Source organism: Crinia signifera, chromosome 2, assembly GCF_055691185.1.
Source record: "Crinia signifera chromosome 2, ASM5569118v1, whole genome shotgun sequence".
Classification (NCBI taxonomy): Eukaryota; Metazoa; Chordata; class Amphibia; order Anura; family Myobatrachidae; genus Crinia; species Crinia signifera.
The window spans coordinates 397,748,365-397,768,026 of record NC_139218.1 but is presented as its reverse complement, the minus strand read 5'-3'; the positions used below and the strand labels follow the sequence as shown (position 1 = coordinate 397,768,026).

General features: G+C 50.7%; 1 pseudogene; it reads left to right on the top strand.

Moving 5' to 3' along the window:
• The first annotated feature begins 10,604 nt into the window (after positions 1 to 10,604).
• Positions 10,605 to 11,642, top strand: LOC146058613 (olfactory receptor-like protein DTMT; annotated as a pseudogene).
• The last annotated feature ends 8,020 nt before the right edge of the window (positions 11,643 to 19,662 follow it).

The following is a 19,662-nucleotide window of genomic DNA, read 5'->3' as shown; positions in this document are numbered from 1 at the left end:
TGTCTAGGCAGCCGCGGGGGTATGTACAGACCCTGTCTAGGCAGCTGCGGGGGTATGTACAGACCCTGTCTAGGCAGCTGCGGGGGTACGTACAGACCCTGTCTAGGCAGCTGCGGGGGTACGTACAGACCCTGTCTAGGCAGCTGCGGGGGTACGTACAGACCCTGTCTAGGCAGCCGTGGGGGTATGTACAGACCCTGTCTAGGCAGCCGCGGGAGTATGTACAGACCATGTCTAGGCAGCTGCGGGGGTATGTACAGACCCTGTCTAGGCAGCCGCGGGAGTATGTACAGACCCTGTCTAGGCAGCCGCGGTGGTATGTACAGACCCTGTCTAGGCAGCTGCGGGGGTATGTACAGACCCTGTCTAGGCAGCTGCGGGGGTATGTACAGACCCTGTCTAGGCAGCCGCGGGAGTATGTACAGACCCTGTCTAGGCAGCCGCGGTGGTATGTACAGACCCTGTCTAGGCAGCTGAGGGGGTTATGTACAGACCCTGTCTATGCAGCTGCGGGGGTATGTCCAGGCCCTGTCTAGGCAGCTGCGGTGGTATGTACAGACCCTGTCTAGGCAGCTGCGGGGGTATGTACAGACCCTGTCTAGGTAGCTGCGGGGGTATGTACAGACCCTGTCTAGGCAGCTGCGGGGGTATGTACAGACCCTGTCTAGGTAACTGCGGGGGTATGTACAGACCCTGTCTAGGCAGCTGCGGGGGTATGTACAGACCCTGTCTAGGCAGCTGCGGGGGTATGTACAGACTCTGTCAAGGCAGCTGCGGGGGTACGTACAGACCCTGTCTAGGCAGCCGCGGGAGTATGTACAGACCCTGTCTAGGCAGCCGCGGGGGTATGTACAGACCCTGTCTAGGCAGCTGCGGGGGTATGTACAGACCCTGTCTAGGCAGCTGCGGGGGTATGTACAGACCCTGTCTAGGCAGCTGCGGGGGTATGTACAGACCCTGTCTAGGCAGCCGCGGGAGTATGTACAGACCCTGTCTAGGCAGCTGCGGGGGTATGTACAGACCCTGTCTAGGTAACTGCGGGGGTATGTACAGACCCTGTCTAGGCAGCCGCGGGGGTATGTACAGACCCTGTCTAGGCAGCTGCGGGGGTATGTACAGACCCTGTCTAGGCAGCCGCGGGGGTATGTACAGACCCTGTCTAGGCAGCTGCGGGGGTATGTACAGACCCTGTCTAGGCAGCGGTGGGAGTATGTACAGACCCTGTCTAGGCAGCGGCGGGGGTATGTCCAGACCTTGTCTAGGCAGCTACGGGGGTATGTACAGACCCTGTCTAGGCAGCTGCGGGGGTATGTCCAGACCTTGTCTAGGCAGCTGCGGGGGTATGTACAGACCCTGTCTAGGCAGCTGCGGGGGTATGTACAGACCCTGTCTAGGCAGCTGCGGGGGTATGTACAGACCCTGTCTAGGCAGCTGCGGGGGTATGTAAAGACCCTGTCTAGGCAGCTGCGGGGGTATGTACAGACCCTGTCTAGGCAGCTGCGGGGGTATGTAAAGACCCTGTCTAGGCAGCTGCGGGGGTATGTACAGACCCTGTCTAGGCAGCTGCGGGGGTATGTAAAGACCCTGTCTAGGCAGCTGCGGGGGTATGTACAGACCCTGTCTAGGCAGCTGTGGGGGTATGTACAGACCCTGTCTAGGCAGCTGCGGGGGTATGTACAGACCATGTCTAGGCAGCTGCGGGGGTATGTACAGACCCTGTCTAGGCAGCCGCGGGAGTATGTCCAGACCTTGTCTAGGCAGCTACGGGGGTATGTACAGACCCTGTCTAGGCAGCTGCGGGGGTATGTCCAGACCTTGTCTAGGCAGCTGCGGGGGTATGTACAGACCCTGTCTAGGCAGCTGCGGGGGTATGTACAGACCCTGTCTAGGCAGCTGCGGGGGTATGTACAGACCCTGTCTAGGCAGCTGCGGGGGTATGTAAAGACCCTGTCTAGGCAGCTGCGGGGGTATGTACAGACCCTGTCTAGGCAGCTGCGGGGGTATGTAAAGACCCTGTCTAGGCAGCTGCGGGGGTATGTACAGACCCTGTCTAGGCAGCTGCGGGGGTATGTAAAGACCCTGTCTAGGCAGCTGCGGGGGTATGTACAGACCCTGTCTAGGCAGCTGCGGGGGTATGTACAGACCCTGTCTAGGCAGCTGCGGGGGTATGTACAGACCATGTCTAGGCAGCTGCGGGGGTATGTACAGACCCTGTCTAGGCAGCTGCGGGGCATGTACAGACCCTGTCTAGGCAGCTGCGGGGTATGTACAGACCCTGTCTAGGCAGCTGCGGGGGTATGTACAGACCCTGTCTAGGCAGCTGCGGGGGTATGTACAGACCCTGTCTAGGCAGCTGCGGGGTATGTACAGACCCTGTCTAGGCAGCTGCGGGGGTATGTCAGACCCTGTCTAGGCAGCTGCGGGGGTATGTACAGACCCTGTCTAGGCAGCTGCGGGGGTATGTACAGACCCTGTCTAGGCAGCTGCGGGGGTATGTACAGACCCTGTCTAGGCAGCTGCGGGGGTATGTACAGACCCTGTCTAGGCAGCTGCGGGGGTATGTACAGACCCTGTATAGGCAGCTGCGGGGGTATGCACAGACCCTGTCTAGGCAGCTGCGGGGGTATGCACAGACCCTGTCTAGGCAGCTGCGGGGATATGGACAGACCCTGTCTAGGCAGCTGCGGGGGTATGCACAGACCCTGTCTAGGCAGCTGCGGGGGTATGTACAGACCCTGTCTAGGCAGCTGCGGGGGTATGCACAGACCCTGTCTAGGCAGCAGCGGGGGTATGTCCAGACCCTGTCTAGGCAGCTGCGGGGGTATGTACAGACCCTGTCTAGGCAGCTGCGGGGGTATGTACAGACCCTGTCTAGGCAGCTGCGGGGAGTATGTACAGACCCTGTCTAGGCAGCTGCGGGAGTGTGTACAGACCCTGTCTAGGCAGCTGCGGTGGTATGTCAGACCCTGTCTAGGCAGCTGCGGGGGTATGTACAGACCCTGTCTAGACAGCTGCGGGGGTATGTACAGACCCTGTCTAGGCAGCTGCGGGGGTATGTACAGACCCTGTCTAGGCAGCTGCGGGGGTATGTACAGACCCTGTCTAGGCAGCTGCGGGGGTATGTACAGACCCTGTCTAGGCAGCTGCGGGGGTATGCACAGACCCTGTCTAGGCAGCTGCGGGGGTATGTACAGACCCTGTCTAGGCAGCTGCGGGGGTATGTACAGACCCTGTCTAGGCAGCTGCGGGGGTATGTACAGACCCTGTCTAGGCCTGCCTACAAAACAGAGGCGACATATCCCCATTTAGCAGAAAGAGTCCCTACTTTGAGTGGAAAGCGGTTGAGAGGTCTACAGTGTGTAGTCCATAGGTCGACCCCTAAAGGTTGAAATGGAAGTGGTCGACATGGTCAAAGGGTCGACATGAAAAGGGTCAGCATGAGTTTTTTCAGTTTTTTTTTTTTTCACGTTTTTTCATACTTTTGCCTGTCAACCAATAGTGGTTGATTTATTGATTGTCGACCTAATTACTGTATACTGTATATTGCTGAGCAATATATCGCCCCCGTGTGTACACAGCGTAAAACTAGCAGGTACCCTCATCAAACTCTACTACAGTCGGCACATTTAAAATGCCCCCACCGGCTCCACGCTATGGTTAGCCAACACTGCGTTATATATCTACATTTACTCAAGGCCGATGCAAGACCTATCAGAAACCAGGGCAGAGCTTAGGCCGACCTTTTGCCCACAGTAACCTTTTTCCAATAACTTAAAATTATAAACAATATTTCTCAACTCCTCCAAGATGCAGGTCAGCCTCGTAATAGGCAGTATCTCAAGTATTCCTTTTCTTACCTTCTTTTTCAACCCTTGTCAGGAATACTTGGCTATTAGCAGTTTATTCTTTTATGACCTTTTCTCTTCTCAGTTGCCGGAAAACAGATAGTAGTTGTGATTTTCATTAACATTTTCTAATTGAATCCATTTTTAATCAATCACACCATTTTTAGTTAATCAATCAATGTTTTATCAGTCTGTCTCTAATTACTCCACCTCCATTTCCCGGTATTGCCATGGGCCCACTTCTTTTGAAGACATTCCTTCTATGGGGTTGTATAGTTTATTAAACTGTCATCGTCTGCTGGGATATATGGCCATTAAGTCGACCATATTTGGGATGACCACTGAAGGTCGACATTGCTAAGGACGGCACATTAAATAGGTTGACATGGGTAAGGTTGACAGCATTGGAAGATCGACTAAAGCATTAGGTTAACAATGGGAAGGTCGACAGTCAAAAAGGTCAATTTGACTTTTTCACTTTTTTTAAGCCACCATGTGCTGACAGGTGGTGTTTTTGCCTTTCCATTCACTACGGCGTGGTGGGAGAATAAAATAGTGCCCGAGTGGTCGCAGTGCACTTTGACGGTATCCATGTCGAGAAATAAACATTAAAAACGCAATGCATGTCGAAATAATGTTTGTCGACCCAATGACCCATACCCACTAGTGCAAGGTTCCACACTGAATATGTGCCGTGTGTTTGTGCCGCTGCTCCATTGCTTTGTTTAGCCAACCAGCCTTTGCATAATGTTGGTGAACAATATTGTGGGTTGTTAGATGGTCAATATTGTCTGGAAATGAGCATAAACAGACACAAAGGGTCTTATTCTAGTTCACTCTTTCTGACAAAATCCTTCTTAGATGGACAAAACCATGTGCACTGCAGGGGGGGCAGATGTAACATGTGCAGAGAGAGTTAGATTTGGGTGAGTTATTTTGTTTCTGTGCAGGGTAAATACTGACTGCTTTATTTTTACACTGCAATATAGATCTCACTGTGAAGTTAAACCCCACCCAATTCTAATTCTCTCTGCACATGTAACATCTGCCCCACCTGCAGTGCACATGGTTTTGTCCATCTAAGAAGTATTTTGTCAGAAAGAGTGAACTAGAATAAGGCCCAAAGTGTGGATACTAGAAAGGGAGCTTGATATGGAGAGAAGATGAGTTTCAGAATAGTGGGGCAGCACAGGAGAAGTCTTGCAGGTGAGTTATCTTGCATTCTGTCTTGTATTCTTTATCTGTCTTTCTATATAGAGACTGTAATTTTGAGGGAGAAATCTGAGTGTGATTTTGGTTGTGCCTGTATCTGTATAGTGTATTGTTACTAGGTGTGAACTGATACTAGGAGGAGGAGTTAAATCTAGGTGTTAAGAGAGATTAGGGGGAGGAGCTGAGTGTAACAGCTGACTGACATACTATATAAGGAGGGGCAGAGCTCATTTTGAGCTGGCTCATTGAGAGGGAAGCTTTCTGACTAAAGTGAAGCTTGATTACTTAAGTGAGTTGGAAACTGAAGCAGGTGAGTTAGAACACTGAAAAAGGTGAGTTTGAACACAGTCTAAATTTTCATCTTCTATTTTATTGTATTATATTCATCTTCTTTCTATCGTATTGCAACCTGTTGCTCAATTTTGACATTTAATTCATTTTTATCTATATTTTCTCCAACATTGTATTTCATTTTACTCATTCACTATTATCTTCTCTTATCTTTGCCACACATTTATTGCACTCTGGTTCCCTCTTCACGCCTGCTCACATTTGCCTCACTTCTGACCTTCTCTGTTCCCTTCATCCTCTCACTTGTTGCTGTTTCATACTTAATTGGATTACTCAATCAACCTGATTTTACCCACTTGTCTCCTCTCTGACAGTAGTTCCTTGCCTGTTACCTTCTCTATCACTCTGTTTTCTACCAAATCTACTACAGACGCTGTCTGTCCTCCCAAATCCCTTTGTCTGATTTCACTAACCTACCCTCTCACCTTCGGTTCCTCATGGCTGTTAATCTCTCAACTTCACTTTCTCCAACTGCTCCTCCCCCCTCCCATCCCATACCTATCCTGACCACTCGCCCCCGCACCCCCACCCTCCCAACGACCCCCCCTCGCTTCTGCAATCCCAAAAACCTTATCCACATAAATACACAACTCACCCCCCCTCTTTCCTGTGCACTATGGAACGCCAGATCCATCTGCAACAAACTCCCTGCCATCCATGACCTATTCATCTCTAGAGCATTCCACCTCCTTGCTATCACCGAGACCTGGCTCTCCACCTCTGATTCTGTCTCTCCGGCTGCTCTCTCCCACGGTGGCCTCTCTTTCTCTCACACTCCCAGGCCGGATGGTCGCCAAGGTGGCGGTGTGGGTTTTCTCCTCTCAGCCTCATGCACCCACAGTGTCATTCACCCTGAACCCTCTCTCCTTTTCTCCTCCTTTGAGTCTCACTCTATCCGTCTATACTACCCCTACCACCTCCGTGTTGCTGCAATCTACCGCCCCCCTGGCCCTATCTCCCAATTTCTTGACAACTTCGCCGCCTGGCTCCCACACTTCCTCTCCTCTGACCTGCCATCTGTCATTCTTGGTGACTTTAACATCCCCTTGGATAACCCCGCTGATCCTGGCACCTCCAAACTCCTCTCTCTCTGCTCCTCTCTTGGCCTATCTCAGTGGACTACCTCTCCCACCCACATCCAAGGACACTCCCTCGATCTCGTCTTCTCTCGCTCTTGTTCCCTTACTGACTACACTATCTCGGCTTTTCCTCTTTCTGACCATCACCTCATCTCCTTCTCCCTCACTGCTTCCCCCTCTCCCACTCCCCCTCCCAAGCGCATTGTCTCACGGCATAACGTCAACACACTTGATCTTGCTGCCTTCTCTAACACGCTGTGTCCTCTTCTCGCCCCAATCACCACCATGTCCTGCCCGAACCTCGCCGCCTCCTTCTATAATGACACCCTATCTTCGACATTGGACTCTGCCTGCCCTCCATCCTCTATCCCCCTTCGATGCTCCAACCCCCAACCGTGGCACTCGCCTATCACCCGATTCCTTAAAAAGTGCTCTCGCACTGCTGAGCGCTTCTGGAAGAAATCACGCTCCCTCGCGGATTATCTCCATTTCAAATTCATTCTTTCCTCCTTCAGCTCTGCCCTTGCTCTGGCCAAGGAATCCTACTTTAAGTCCCTCATCCTTTCCCAATCATCCAATCCCCGCAGGCTCTTCGCCACCTTCAACTCCCTGCTCTCCCCCCCTCCTCCAGCTCTTCCGTCCTCCATCGTAGCCGCTGATTTTGCTACCTACTTTTCAACCAAAATCTCCTCTCTCAGGACTGCCATCACTGCTGCCATGACCCCACCCTCTCCCTCCTCCCCTCCTACATCCCCACTCCCCTCCTTCAAACCCCTGTCCTCATTTTACCCCACCACTGCTGCCGAAGTCCACTCTATCCTTCAATCCGCTTCTCCCTCCACCTGCCCGCTTGATCCTATCCCCTCCAATATTATCCGTCGTCTCAGTCCGTCAGTCTGCTCTCACCTGGCTCACCTGTTTAATCTTTCCCTATCCTCTGGGATCTTCCCTTCCTCCTTCAAACACGCTCTTGTCTCCCCAATTCTCAAAAAAACAAATCTGGACCCCAACTCCCCATCCAACTACAGGCCCATCTCCCTCCTCCCTTTTGCCTCCAAACTCCTAGAACGTCTGACCTATAATCGTCTCCTAAACCACCTTACTGCTAACTCCATTCTCGACCCCCTCCAATCCGGGTTCCGCCCTTTACATTCCACTGAAACTGCCCTGACCAAAGTCACTAACGATCTAATATCGGCTAAATCCAAAGGCCTCTTCTCTATCCTCATCCAGCTTGATCTGTCAGCTGCCTTTGACACTGTTGACCACCCTCTCCTGCTCAACACACTCCGCTCCTTTGGCATCACTGGCACGGTATTCTCCTGGTTCACCTCATACCTCTCCGATCGCTCCTTCTCCGTCTCCACTCCGAGCTCCTCCTCTCCTACTACCCCGCAGCCAGTCGGTGTTCCCCAAGGGTCTGTCCTTGGCCCTCTCCTCTTCTCTCTCTACACCACCTCTCTGGGCACTCTCATCAGCTCCTATGGTTTTCATTACCACCTTTATGCTGATGATACCCTAATCTATCTCTCTTCCCCCGATCTATCCCCATCACTCCTGTCCAAGGTCTCTGAATGCCTCACAGCTATCTCAGCCTGGATGACCCAACGCTTCCTGAAGCTAAACATGGCTAAAACTGAACTTCTAATCTTCCATCCCCCGAACATCCCCTCTTCTCCCACTATCTCCATCAGTATTGGTGAAACCGAGATCACCTCCACCGACCAAACGCGCTGCCTTGGTGTCATCATTGACTCCTCCCTCTCTTTCACCCCCCACATTCGTGCTCTCTCACAGTCTTGCCGCTTTCACCTACGCAACATCTCACGCATCAGACCATTCCTCTCCACTGACGCAACCAAAATTCTCATTCACTCTCTTGTCATCTCCCGCCTTGACTACTGCAACATCCTTCTCTCCGGGCTACCTCTCACCCGCCTCGCACCTCTCCAATCCATTCTTAACGCTGCTGCTAGGCTCATCTTCCTCTCCCGCCGCTCTACCTCCGCCTCCCCCCTCTGTCTATCTCTTCACTGGCTCCCCATTCCTTTCCGAGTTCTCTTTAAACTCCTCACCACCACCTACAAAGCTCTCTCCTCCTCCACCGCTCCTTACCTCTCTTCACTGATCTCTATCCACACTCCCTCCCGTCCTCTTCGCTCCATCGCTGACCGCCGACTGACCTCTCACCTAATCACCTCCTCCCACTCCCGTGTCCAAGACTTCTCTCGCGCTGCCCCCCTGCACTGGAACAACCTCCCGCCACCCATCAGGCTTTCTGATTCCCTTACCTCCTTCAAGCGCTCCCTCAAAACCCACTTTTTTCGACTAGCCTATCCCTCCTCCTAACCTCTTTTGATCCTCTTATCCTGCCTCCGTTCCCCTCCGTTCCTACTTATCCTATTGTTTTTCGTTCGTCCACCCACCTATTTTTAGTATGTTAACTCTTATGAGTAGGGCCCTCCTTCCTCACGTACTCACCCTACCTCTTTACCTCACCTGTGCTCCTGTCCTGTTCTTCCCTTCCTCTACTTCATCTTTAGTCTCCTTGACAATTTTGACACCTACTTCTGAACTGATGCTGATTTTAGTTCTACCAGCTATACCCCCATTTATACTGTATTTTTCAACACACCCTGTACGTTACCTCGTCATTTTTTTTTTGTTTGCTATGTACGGCGCTGCGGACACTTTGCGGCGCCCTATAAATAAACGTACTACTACTACTACTACTACTACTTGTATGTGGGAGTGACACGAGGTGACCAGAGCCGAGCAGAGGGTAATGGTCAGTGGAGGAGCAGAGAGAATGTCAACAAAGCAACATAATAGGTCAATGGGACTGGCAGCAACATTTGTAGACAGTAGCTTGAGGTGGTTCCAGAGCAGTGTGGTATAATAGATGTACAGGTTTGGGATAGACAGTCAACAGATCAACCCATATGGTTGGTATGCAATTGGTCGACTAAAACAAAAGGTTCACATGGTCAAAAGGACAACATGGGAAAGGTAAAAAGCAGAAAAGTTTGACAGGGTCAAAAAGTTGAAATGGAAATGGTTGACGGAACAATCAGTGGAAGTCTGTGTCCTCATGGTGTTGCTTTGCTTGCCATGCTCTAGGCAGGTTACTATTCCCAACATGTGAAACTTTTGTACCTGTCAAACTTAGACACCGTCGACCTTTGACATATCGATCTCTTTGGCCATGTTGAATTCTTGTATGTCACACCCCCATTTTCCATCATTATGGAGGCATACCCAGTGCCCAGTGGGCTGATGGCATTACCCCTGTCCTTCTGTTTCTGTAGCATCTCGTCACTGCTCCTCTGCTGAGCAGAATGAGTGACAGGTGTTCTCCCCACAACTCCTCCCCACCGCGGGACTCTGCTGCTCATGGGTGGGACAATCCCCCAAAAACGGCAACTGTCCTGTGAAAATCAGGACAGTGGGGAGGTATGCAGTGCGGACTCCGGGGCCAATTCATATTTGTACCCAATGGGTGATGTTCACGTGAGAGGAATGATTGAGAGGAAGTGACAATATCAAGGGGTTAATGATATTAACCCGTCAGGCGTCATAGTCGTTTTTGGGGCACGTATCCGCCATAAGCTGCAAGGGCTGGATTTATCCTCACTGTTCCTCATACTTGCATACAAACTACTTATGTCTATTGCGAATGAGTTGGCGACGGATCCGGTGGGTTTCACTTTTCATATTTGGGTAATATTGGCAATTCCGTAGACTAGAAAATCACAATTGCATATATAGCGCAGCTTGTCTTATACATAACAGGAATTAATGTAAGAAAGAAACTTCCTGCTTGGCAATTAGCAATTAATGAATCCCATGAGATTTATGAGATCTGCTTTGCCTTATGCCAGCTGTTTGCCCCTAGGGGCAATTCCTATGGGGCATCGCTCTATATAAACTGTGGGAATCTCACACCGCGTTCCCGCTCTGAGGTTCTGATGAAGCAGATTGTCCGTGTGTGGTGTAAGTTACATCAACATACTGTTACCATCATCGTAATGAGGTCGGTGACACTGATACTGCTGAGATATGAAATAACCAGCTAGTCCCCATGTGTCACCCGATGTACTAAAACCAGAAGAAGATGATGTCTAATCAAACTGGAAGTCCAGAGATCGTATTGGTCGGATTCCCAGGGATTACAGAAGACTACAACGCCTTCATATCCGCCATGATGTTCCTGGTGTATGTGATGTCACTGACTGCCAATGGGAGCGTCATCAGTCTGGTCATCCTGAATACGCACCTGCACCAGCCCATGTACCTGATCATAGCAAATCTCGCTACATCAGACCTTTTATTCGACACGGTGACTCTACCGAAACTAATCGCCAAGTACTGGTTCGGAGCCTCCTCCATGCCCTTCCCCGTGTGCGTCTTCCAGATGTTTTGCGTCCATTACTTAGGGAGCGTGGATTCCTACCTTCTGATGGTGATGGCGGTAGATCGTTATATGTCTATATGCCAGCCCCTGCGATACGCCACCATTATCACCAATAAAACCGTTGTCATTGCTTGCGGCATCTGCTGGGTTTTTACTGCAACCTCTACCAATGCGACCATTGCGTCTCAGGCCTCACAAATTGACCGATGTGGCGTTAACAAGATATATACCTTATTCTGTACCCATGCAACAATCTCAGCCTTAGCGTGTTCCGACACAACATATATGAGAAGAGTGGCCTTTGTGTGCGCCATGGTGGGGCTGCTGGTGCCCTTGGGGGTGATATTGTTGTCATACGCCCTGATAATAGCCGTGATCTCATCCCGACCCGACAGCTGGTGCAAAGCGTTCTACACCTGCACCACCCACCTGCTAGTCGTGGGGTTATATTATATTCCCCGGATCTTTGTCTACATAGTAACGAACATTCCTTTATTAGTAATAATTACACCTAGTGTCAACGCTTTGCTTCTCTTCCTGTACTCCGTGGTGCCCCATGTAGCCAACCCCATTATATACTTTCTTAGGACAAAGGAAATCAGACAGACGTTACGGAAAGTTCTAAACAAAATCAGGATCAGGACTTAACCTTGTGAGACCGTTTCCGTCGGCAGTACGTCATCACAAATGTGGGAGAACAGCGACTGTTTCCGTCGGCAGTACGTCATCACGGACATCTGATGTAACTTTCCTGAAGTGTTTTTATATAATGAAGGAAACGTCTTAATTACTGTAGCAAAATGTACCAAATTTGTGTATAAAAATTATTATATTTTCTTAATTCCAAATTGTACTGTACAGTACATTATTATTATTATTATTATTATTATTATTATTATTATTATTATTATTATTATTAACAGTTTCTTAAATAGCTCATACATATTCCACAGCAATTTACAGAGATTACAGTAGTTGAACAGTCACATCAGGCCCTGCCCCAGTGGAGCTTACAGTCTATATTCCCTACCACATGTACAGGCACACACAGACATTCTAGGGTTAATTTTGTTGGGAGTCAATTAGCCTATCAGTATATTTTTGGATTGTGAGAGGAAACTGGAGTACCCGAAGGAAACCCATGCAAACACGGGGAGAATATACAAACTCTGCACAGTTAGAGCCATGGTGGGGATAGAACCCATGACCTCAGTGCTGTGAGGCGGTAATGTAACCATTACATCATCCGTACTGCCCTGTATATATAACACATGGTGGGAATAGAACTCAGACCTCAGCGCTGTGAGGCAGTAATGTAACCATTACATCATCCGTACTGCCCTGTATATATAACACATGGTGGGAATAGAACCCATGACCTCAGTGCTTTGAGGCAGTAATGTAACCATTACACCATCCGTACTGCCCCGTATATATAACACGTGGTGGGAATGGAACCCATGACCTCAGTGCTGTGAGGCAGTAATGCTAACCATTACACCATCCGTACTGCCTGTATATATAACACATGGTGGGAATAGAACCCATGACCTCAGTGCTGAGAGGCAGTAATACTAACCATTACACCATCCGTACTGCCCCGTATATATAACACATGGTGGGGATAGATCCCATGACCTCAGTGCTGTGAGGCAGTAATGCTAACCATGTAGTACGTTTATTTATAAGGTAACAAATTACAAGGTAATGTACAGGGTGTGTTGATAAAACATAGCATAAATAGGGGTATAGCTGGTAGAACTAAAATCAGCATCAGTTCAGAAGTAGGTGTCGAAATTGTCGAGGAGACTGAAGATGAAGTAGAGGAAGGGAAGAACAGGACAGGAGCACAGGTGAGGTAAAGAGGTAGGGTGAGTACGTGAGGAAGGAGGGCCCTACTCATAAGAGTTAACATACTAAAAGGAGGTGGGTGGACGAACGAAAAACAATAGGATAAGTAGGAACGGATGGGAACGGAGGCAGGATAGGAGGATCAAAAGAGGTTAGGAGGAGGGATAGGCTAGTCGAAAAAAGTGGGTTTTGAGGGTGCGCTTGAAGGAGGTAAGTGAATCAGAAAGCCTGATGGGTGGCGGGAGGTTGTTCCAGTGCAGGGGGGCAGCGCGAGAGAAGTCTTGGACACGGGAGTGGGAGGAGGTGATAAGGTGAGAGGTCAGTCGGCGGTCAGCGATGGAGCGAAGAGGATGGGAGGGAGTGTGGATAGATATCAGTGAAGAGAAGTAAGGAGCGGTGGAGGATGAGAGAGACTTGTAGGTGGTGGTGAGGAGTTTAAAGAGAACTCGGAAAGGAATGGGGAGCCAGTGAAGAGATAGACAGAGGGGGGAGGCGGAGGTAGAGCGGCAGGAGAGGAAGATGAGCCTAGCAGCAGCTTTAAGAATGGATTGGAGAGGTGCGAGGTGGGTGAGAGGTAGCCCAGAGAGAAGGATGTTGCAGTAGTCAAGGCGGGAGATGACAAGAGAGTGAATGAGAATTTTGGTCGCGTCAGTGGAGAGTAATGGTCTGATGCGTGAGATGTTGCATAGGTGAAAGTGGCAAGACTGTGAGAGAGCACGAATGTGGGGGGTGAAAGAGAGGGAGGAGTCAATGATGACACAGAGACAGCGCGTTTGGTCGGTGGAGGTGATCTCGGTTTCATCAATGCTGATGGAGATAGTGGGAGAAGTTCAGTTTTAGCCATGTTTAGTTTCAGGAAGCGTTGGGTCATCCAGGCTGAGATGGCTGTGAGGCATTCGGAGACCTTGGACAGGAGTGATGGGGATAGGAGAGATAGATTAGGGTATCATCAGCATAAAGGTGGTAATGGAAACCATAGGAGCTGATGAGGGTGCCCAGAGAGGTGGTGTAGAGGGAGAAGAGGAGAGGGCCAAGGACTGACCCTTGGGGAACACCGACTGGCTGCGGGGTAGTAGGAGAGGAGGAGCTCGGAGTGGAGATGGAGAAGGAGCGATCGGAGAGGTATGAGGTGAACCAGGAGAAGACTGTGCCAGTGATGCTAAGGGAGCGGAGGGTGTTGAGCACCCTTGGTCAACAGTGCCAAAGGCAGCCGACAGATCAAGCTGGATGAGGATAGAGAAGAGGCCTTTGGATTTAGCTGATAGTAGATCGTTAGTGACTTTGGTCAGTGCAGTTTCAGTGGAATGTAAAGGGCGGAACCCGGATTGGAGGGTTAATCCTAACCATTACACCGTCCGTACTTCCCCGTATATATTACACATGGTGGGGATAGAACCCATGACCTCAGCGCTGTGAGGCAGTAATGTAACCATTACACCGTTCATACTGCCCTCAACACATGCCCCGTATATATAACACATGGTGGGGATAGAACCCGTGACCTCAGCGCTGTGAGGCAGTAATGCTAACCATTACACCATCCGTACTGGTAATAGAACCCATGACCTCAGCACTGTAAGGCAGTAATGCTAACCATTACACCGTCCGTACTGCCCCGTATATATAACACATGGGGCATTATTCTGATCGGTGTGTACTTTTCCGAATTCTTTCGGATGGCGTTTTTTAGCCGTCTGCGCATGCGTGGAGAACGCTACGCGCATGTGCCACGCATGGTCTCCGTACTTGTTCTCACTAATACCGTACAGAAATGTGCACCGCAATCACTCGGGTAATATGGGTGTGTTATGGGCGTCATGCGGAATGACACAGGGGCGTAGTTTCAAAGTGGGCTAAACTGGGCGGAAACATGGGCGGACACGGGGGAGTACACATATTTTGGTAGGCGTGCATTCGGACAGCACGCCGAATGCACGCAAACAAAAAGGGTACAAATGTGCGGTGTCCAAAAGGCTACTATTGCTTTGCGGACACCACTCGGTCATGCGCTAGGCAATCGGAACGCCTAATCAGGACGGACGCACCTCAACCAATGTCACCTGAACACAATACAATCACCTACTTTACTCATTACTTGTTAATGACACGCTTCTCACTGCTACAATTGGAAGCATTGCAGCTTAAAGGGAACATTACATGCTGCACTTGTCACACACTATTACACTGCAAATAATGAACACAACTTAATATTAATAATACTAATACACATGTCACTTCTGCATGTATCAATTAATACAGACATTTGTGGGGCCAAAATAACATTTATTAAAGAAACTTTGGCAAAAATTTCAAAAACATCACAAAACAAATGGTACCATAACAGGACTAAAAGGAAATAATATAGAATAAATAGCCACAGCAGAATCATTAGGAACACATCAGGTGGCTTCACAACAAAAGTACAGCACCAACACTTCAAGTACAGCACACAGTAATGGTAGCCGAAACAGGGCAACAGGGGAACCAAACATGACATTTGAACCGCGGGCAAATGTGGTGACCCTCGGCACGGATTTTGACACAGGATGCTGACACACACACAGCTCAATGGAAGATTTGGGAAGACATAACGGTGGAAATTAATGGGGACACAAGTTCATTTGCGGGCACGTTTGCCCCTGGCAGGCTCCTTGCCACGTGCAGCAGCTCTTCGGCCTCGCCCACGGCCAGAGTCAGATGGTGGCTCACGTGGAGCACATGCTGGTGAGGGGGTGGATCTTCTTCCCCCTCTGGCAGCAGGGAGTGATGGTGTTGGTAATGCACCCGAAGCGGGTGACATTAGGACCCTATTGGTGGTAACTAGCTCCACCATAAGTTCATTATGGCGGAGGAGGAGGTCATTTTGCCGCAGGGCTTGATCAGCCAGCACCTGCAGGCTAGCAGCAATAGCTTGCTGGCTGGCACTCATAGCCTGCAGGCTCGCAGCAATACTCTGCTGGCTGGTGGTCAAACCCTGCAGCACCTCCTTGGCCCTACGCACCCGCTCGAATGCCGAGTCTCCCTGCTGCACAATACTATCTAGCACACGGCCCCACGTGGCCAATTCAGCCGCGGACATTGGCGGCTGCTGCTGCACGGGCCTGCTACTGGGGCCAGGTGGCACAGACTCCACAACCTCCTCAAGAGAATCTTGACCAAGCGGTGGGGATGCTGTTAAACGAGAAATTACCAATTACCACACATTCCATGCCAAATTTAAAACATCTACTTATGGCCTGGCAAATAATTACCTTCAAGCGTAGAAGCCATCACTTCCGCTGGGGACTCGCTGTCTATAGTGCTCACCCCCCGGACCTCCTCCACTGCAATGCAGCACTGGGCCATCTCTTCCAGGGGGGTGAGCTCCAGCTTTGATGGCATGGGGCCAGCCCCAGAGGTGTGGCTGTGTTCCCACCGCTGGGTCAATTTCTTCTTGAGGTTGCCTTTGAAGTCGTGCCACCTGCAATCAAAGTGTACATATTAATACATGTAACTCCTCATGTTTGCTGTCGCACCCATTGCAATCTGAAACATAATACAACATGTGCCTACTGACAACAAACTTACATTATATTCATTTTTAAACCCAACCCTTAGAAGATACAACAACAGTCCCCCTCCAATAACTATCAATTCAATGTAATGGCCAACATGTCTGTGCCTCCAAGCAACGTGAACACCCATTGACCAACTCCATCTAATATTGAATGTAAACATTACTGGACTTGTACTACTGAAATGTAACACACATGTACTTGCCTCTTCTTAACGTGCTCCGTCTGACGAACTTGTGGAGCCACTGCATTAATCTCCGCCGTTATCTCCTCCCAGATCTTCCATCTCCTTGTGTGTGTCAACTTTACCGCTGGGCACTCTATTAAATCACGTGCCCGGGTCACCAGGATGTCAAGCTCATGCGGTTCATATGCCATGTTTCTTGTGGTTGGTTCCTCTGTTGCCCCACTGCGGCCACGGGCACGGCCACTGGCACGGCCACTGCCACTGGCACTGCCATGGCCACAGGCACGGCCACCGGTTGCTGTACTTGAAGTGCTGGCCTGGCTACTCTGTTGGGAAGCCACCTGCTGTGTTGCCAATGATTCTGCTGATGCTGAGGATGGGCCAGCTGCCGATTGGCCTGATGTTGATGGCCCATCTGGCTGGTCTGGGTTGAGGGGGACATAGGTGGTGTTGGCCTCCATGCGGGCCAAGAGGTTCTGCACCACCTGTTTTTCCTCTGACTCTGAGCCAGCCATGTTTGCAACAAGTGTTTGCCTTTCTAGGACAACTTTAAATACTATTTCTGTAATTGGCGTTAATCAGCTGCAACCTGCGTTCCGTACGGCCGCGTCCCGTACGCCAGCGTCAACCGTGCGGCGCATACGGGACGCCCCTTGGTGTTGAAAAATATTTCTCAAAAACCTGGCAAACTGAGTAAGTCTGATTTAGTAGCTAAATGCAGATTCCAAAACCAATGACCAAATAAAACTGAGGTCACACATGAAATGTATATTTGAATGTACATCTGTACTGAGCACTTGTTTGGTATGTAGTACAACTGACACTACCCATTCCATATGTCAATCCAGTCCACCACTTAGCCACAAGTAATCAGTGCTAGCATCCAAATCACATGTGAAAGCACTCCAAATTCAGGTTGGATGCTAGCTACTTTTCATTCCACCTCTGTAGTAGGGGCCAGTAGAAGGTAAGTGTACAGATGGCAGCATGGGCTAATTTTTGTAATAGGTCTGACACTATTTGCTATGTTTCTGCTGCATAGCTTTCATTATAAAATAGCTGTTTAGAACCTTGGGGAGTTAGGTGTAAGTGTCTACTGATGCAGACTATTTCACCTGGTGCTTCTACCCATGTTTGGTGGATGGTATCTCTTATATATTTGGCTACATCTGTCACTCAAAGTGTGTCTGGAGCTGTAACGCTGGGTTGTGGACGTCCAGCTTAATTTATGATTGTCATCACCTGTTTTAAACAGGCTAATTGATAAGAAAGGTGTTTAAGCACAGGTGATGGTAATCCATAAATTAAGAAGAAAGTCCAGAAACTGAGCAATGTGTCCCTCCTGGAGAGGGTCATGTTGGGAGGTATGCACCTCCCTCCCTCCCCCCCCCCCATTCACGGCATCCCCACGATTAAATGGCACATGCAAAACACTGACATGGCTATTGTCGACAATGAAAAAGGTTGACAAGATTTATTTTTCACTTTTTCAATGTTTTCATATTCATTCTCATGTGTCGACATGGACACCAATGAAGTGCCACACTTATGTCAACATTTACATGTGTTGACCTTTCTGTGTTGATTTTTTCTTGTGGCAATTCGCGGCACCCCCCGCGACCCCCCTCCCGCGATTTGCAGCACACCCCCCACAATTCGCGGCACCCCCGGTGACTCCCGCGATTCGCGGCCCCACCCCATGACACCCCCCTCCTGCGATTCGCGGCACCCCGCGACCCCCCCCTACCACGATTCGCGCCAACCCCCCGGCCCCCCTCCCGCGGTTCACGGTGCCCCCACGACCCCCCCTGCCGCGATTCCCCACCCCTGACCCCCCTCCTGTCTTTGCGGCAACCCCCCGCCCCCGCTACCCACCCTCCCGCGATTCACTGCAACCCCCCGCGCCCCCCCTCCCACAATTCGCGGCACCGACACCCCCCCCCGCGACCCCTCCTCCCGCAATTCACGGCATCCACCCACGACCCCTCCTCCCGTGATTCGAGGACACCCCTCACCTCCTCCCTCCCCCCCACCCCCGCGCACGATTCACGGCAACCCCAGGATTAAATGGCACATGCAAAACACTGGCACGGCTATGGTCGACAATGAAAAAGGTTGACATGAGTTTTTGTAGATTTATTTTTCTTTTTTTAATGTTTTCATATTCATTCTCATGTGTCGACATGGACACCAATGAAGTGCCACACTTATGTCAACATTTACATGTGTTGACCTTTCTGTGTTGATTTTTTCTTGTGGCAATTCGCGGCACCCCCCGCGACCCCCCTCCCGCGATTTGCAGCACACCCCCCGCAATTCGCGGCACCCCCGGTGACTGCCGCGATTCGCGGCCCTACCCCGTGACACCCCCCCTCCTGCGATTTGCGGCACCCCGCGACCCCCCCTCCCACGATTCGCGCCAACCCCCCGGCCCCCCCTCCCGGGGTTCACGGTGCCCCCACGACCCCCCCTGCCGCGATTCCCCACCCCTGACCCCCCCCTCCTGTCATTGCGGCAACCCCCCGCCCCCGCGACCCACCCTCCCGCGATTCACTGCAACCCCCCGCGCCCCCCCTCCCACAATTCGCGGTACCCACACCCCCCCGCGACCCCCCCCTCCCGCAATTCACGGCATCTACCCACGGCAGCACCCTAAGCCCCTCTTTAGTCCCCCGTATACTCACACACCCCTATCACTACCCAGCTTCCTGCTCTCCTGAACCGTAACTTCCACCACTGGGGAGTCGCTGACGCTGTTTTGCCCACATGCCCCTATCATGCCTCATGGCCCAGCCTCCTGCTCTCATGCACCCGAACACACCCAGTAGGAGGAGACACTGACTCAGGGCCACCATCCTGTACTCCTGTACTGCCACGCTGGACCCTCACCCACTGGCAGTAGCTGCACTGTGTCTCCCACCCTCCTCTTTAGTCCCCCTTATGCCCACACACCCCTATCACTACCCAGCCTCCTGTTTTCCTGTGTCGTGTCCTCCGCCAGTGGGGAGCCGCTGACTCAGAAACACCCTACTATACTATTGCACACACACACCTAAACAACACGCACACACAGCCCCCCCCCCCCCCACACCCACAAATGTCACTGTACCATCCACACTATCAATGTACATCTTACTCTGTAACCGCTTTTTAATTAAACAAAACAATA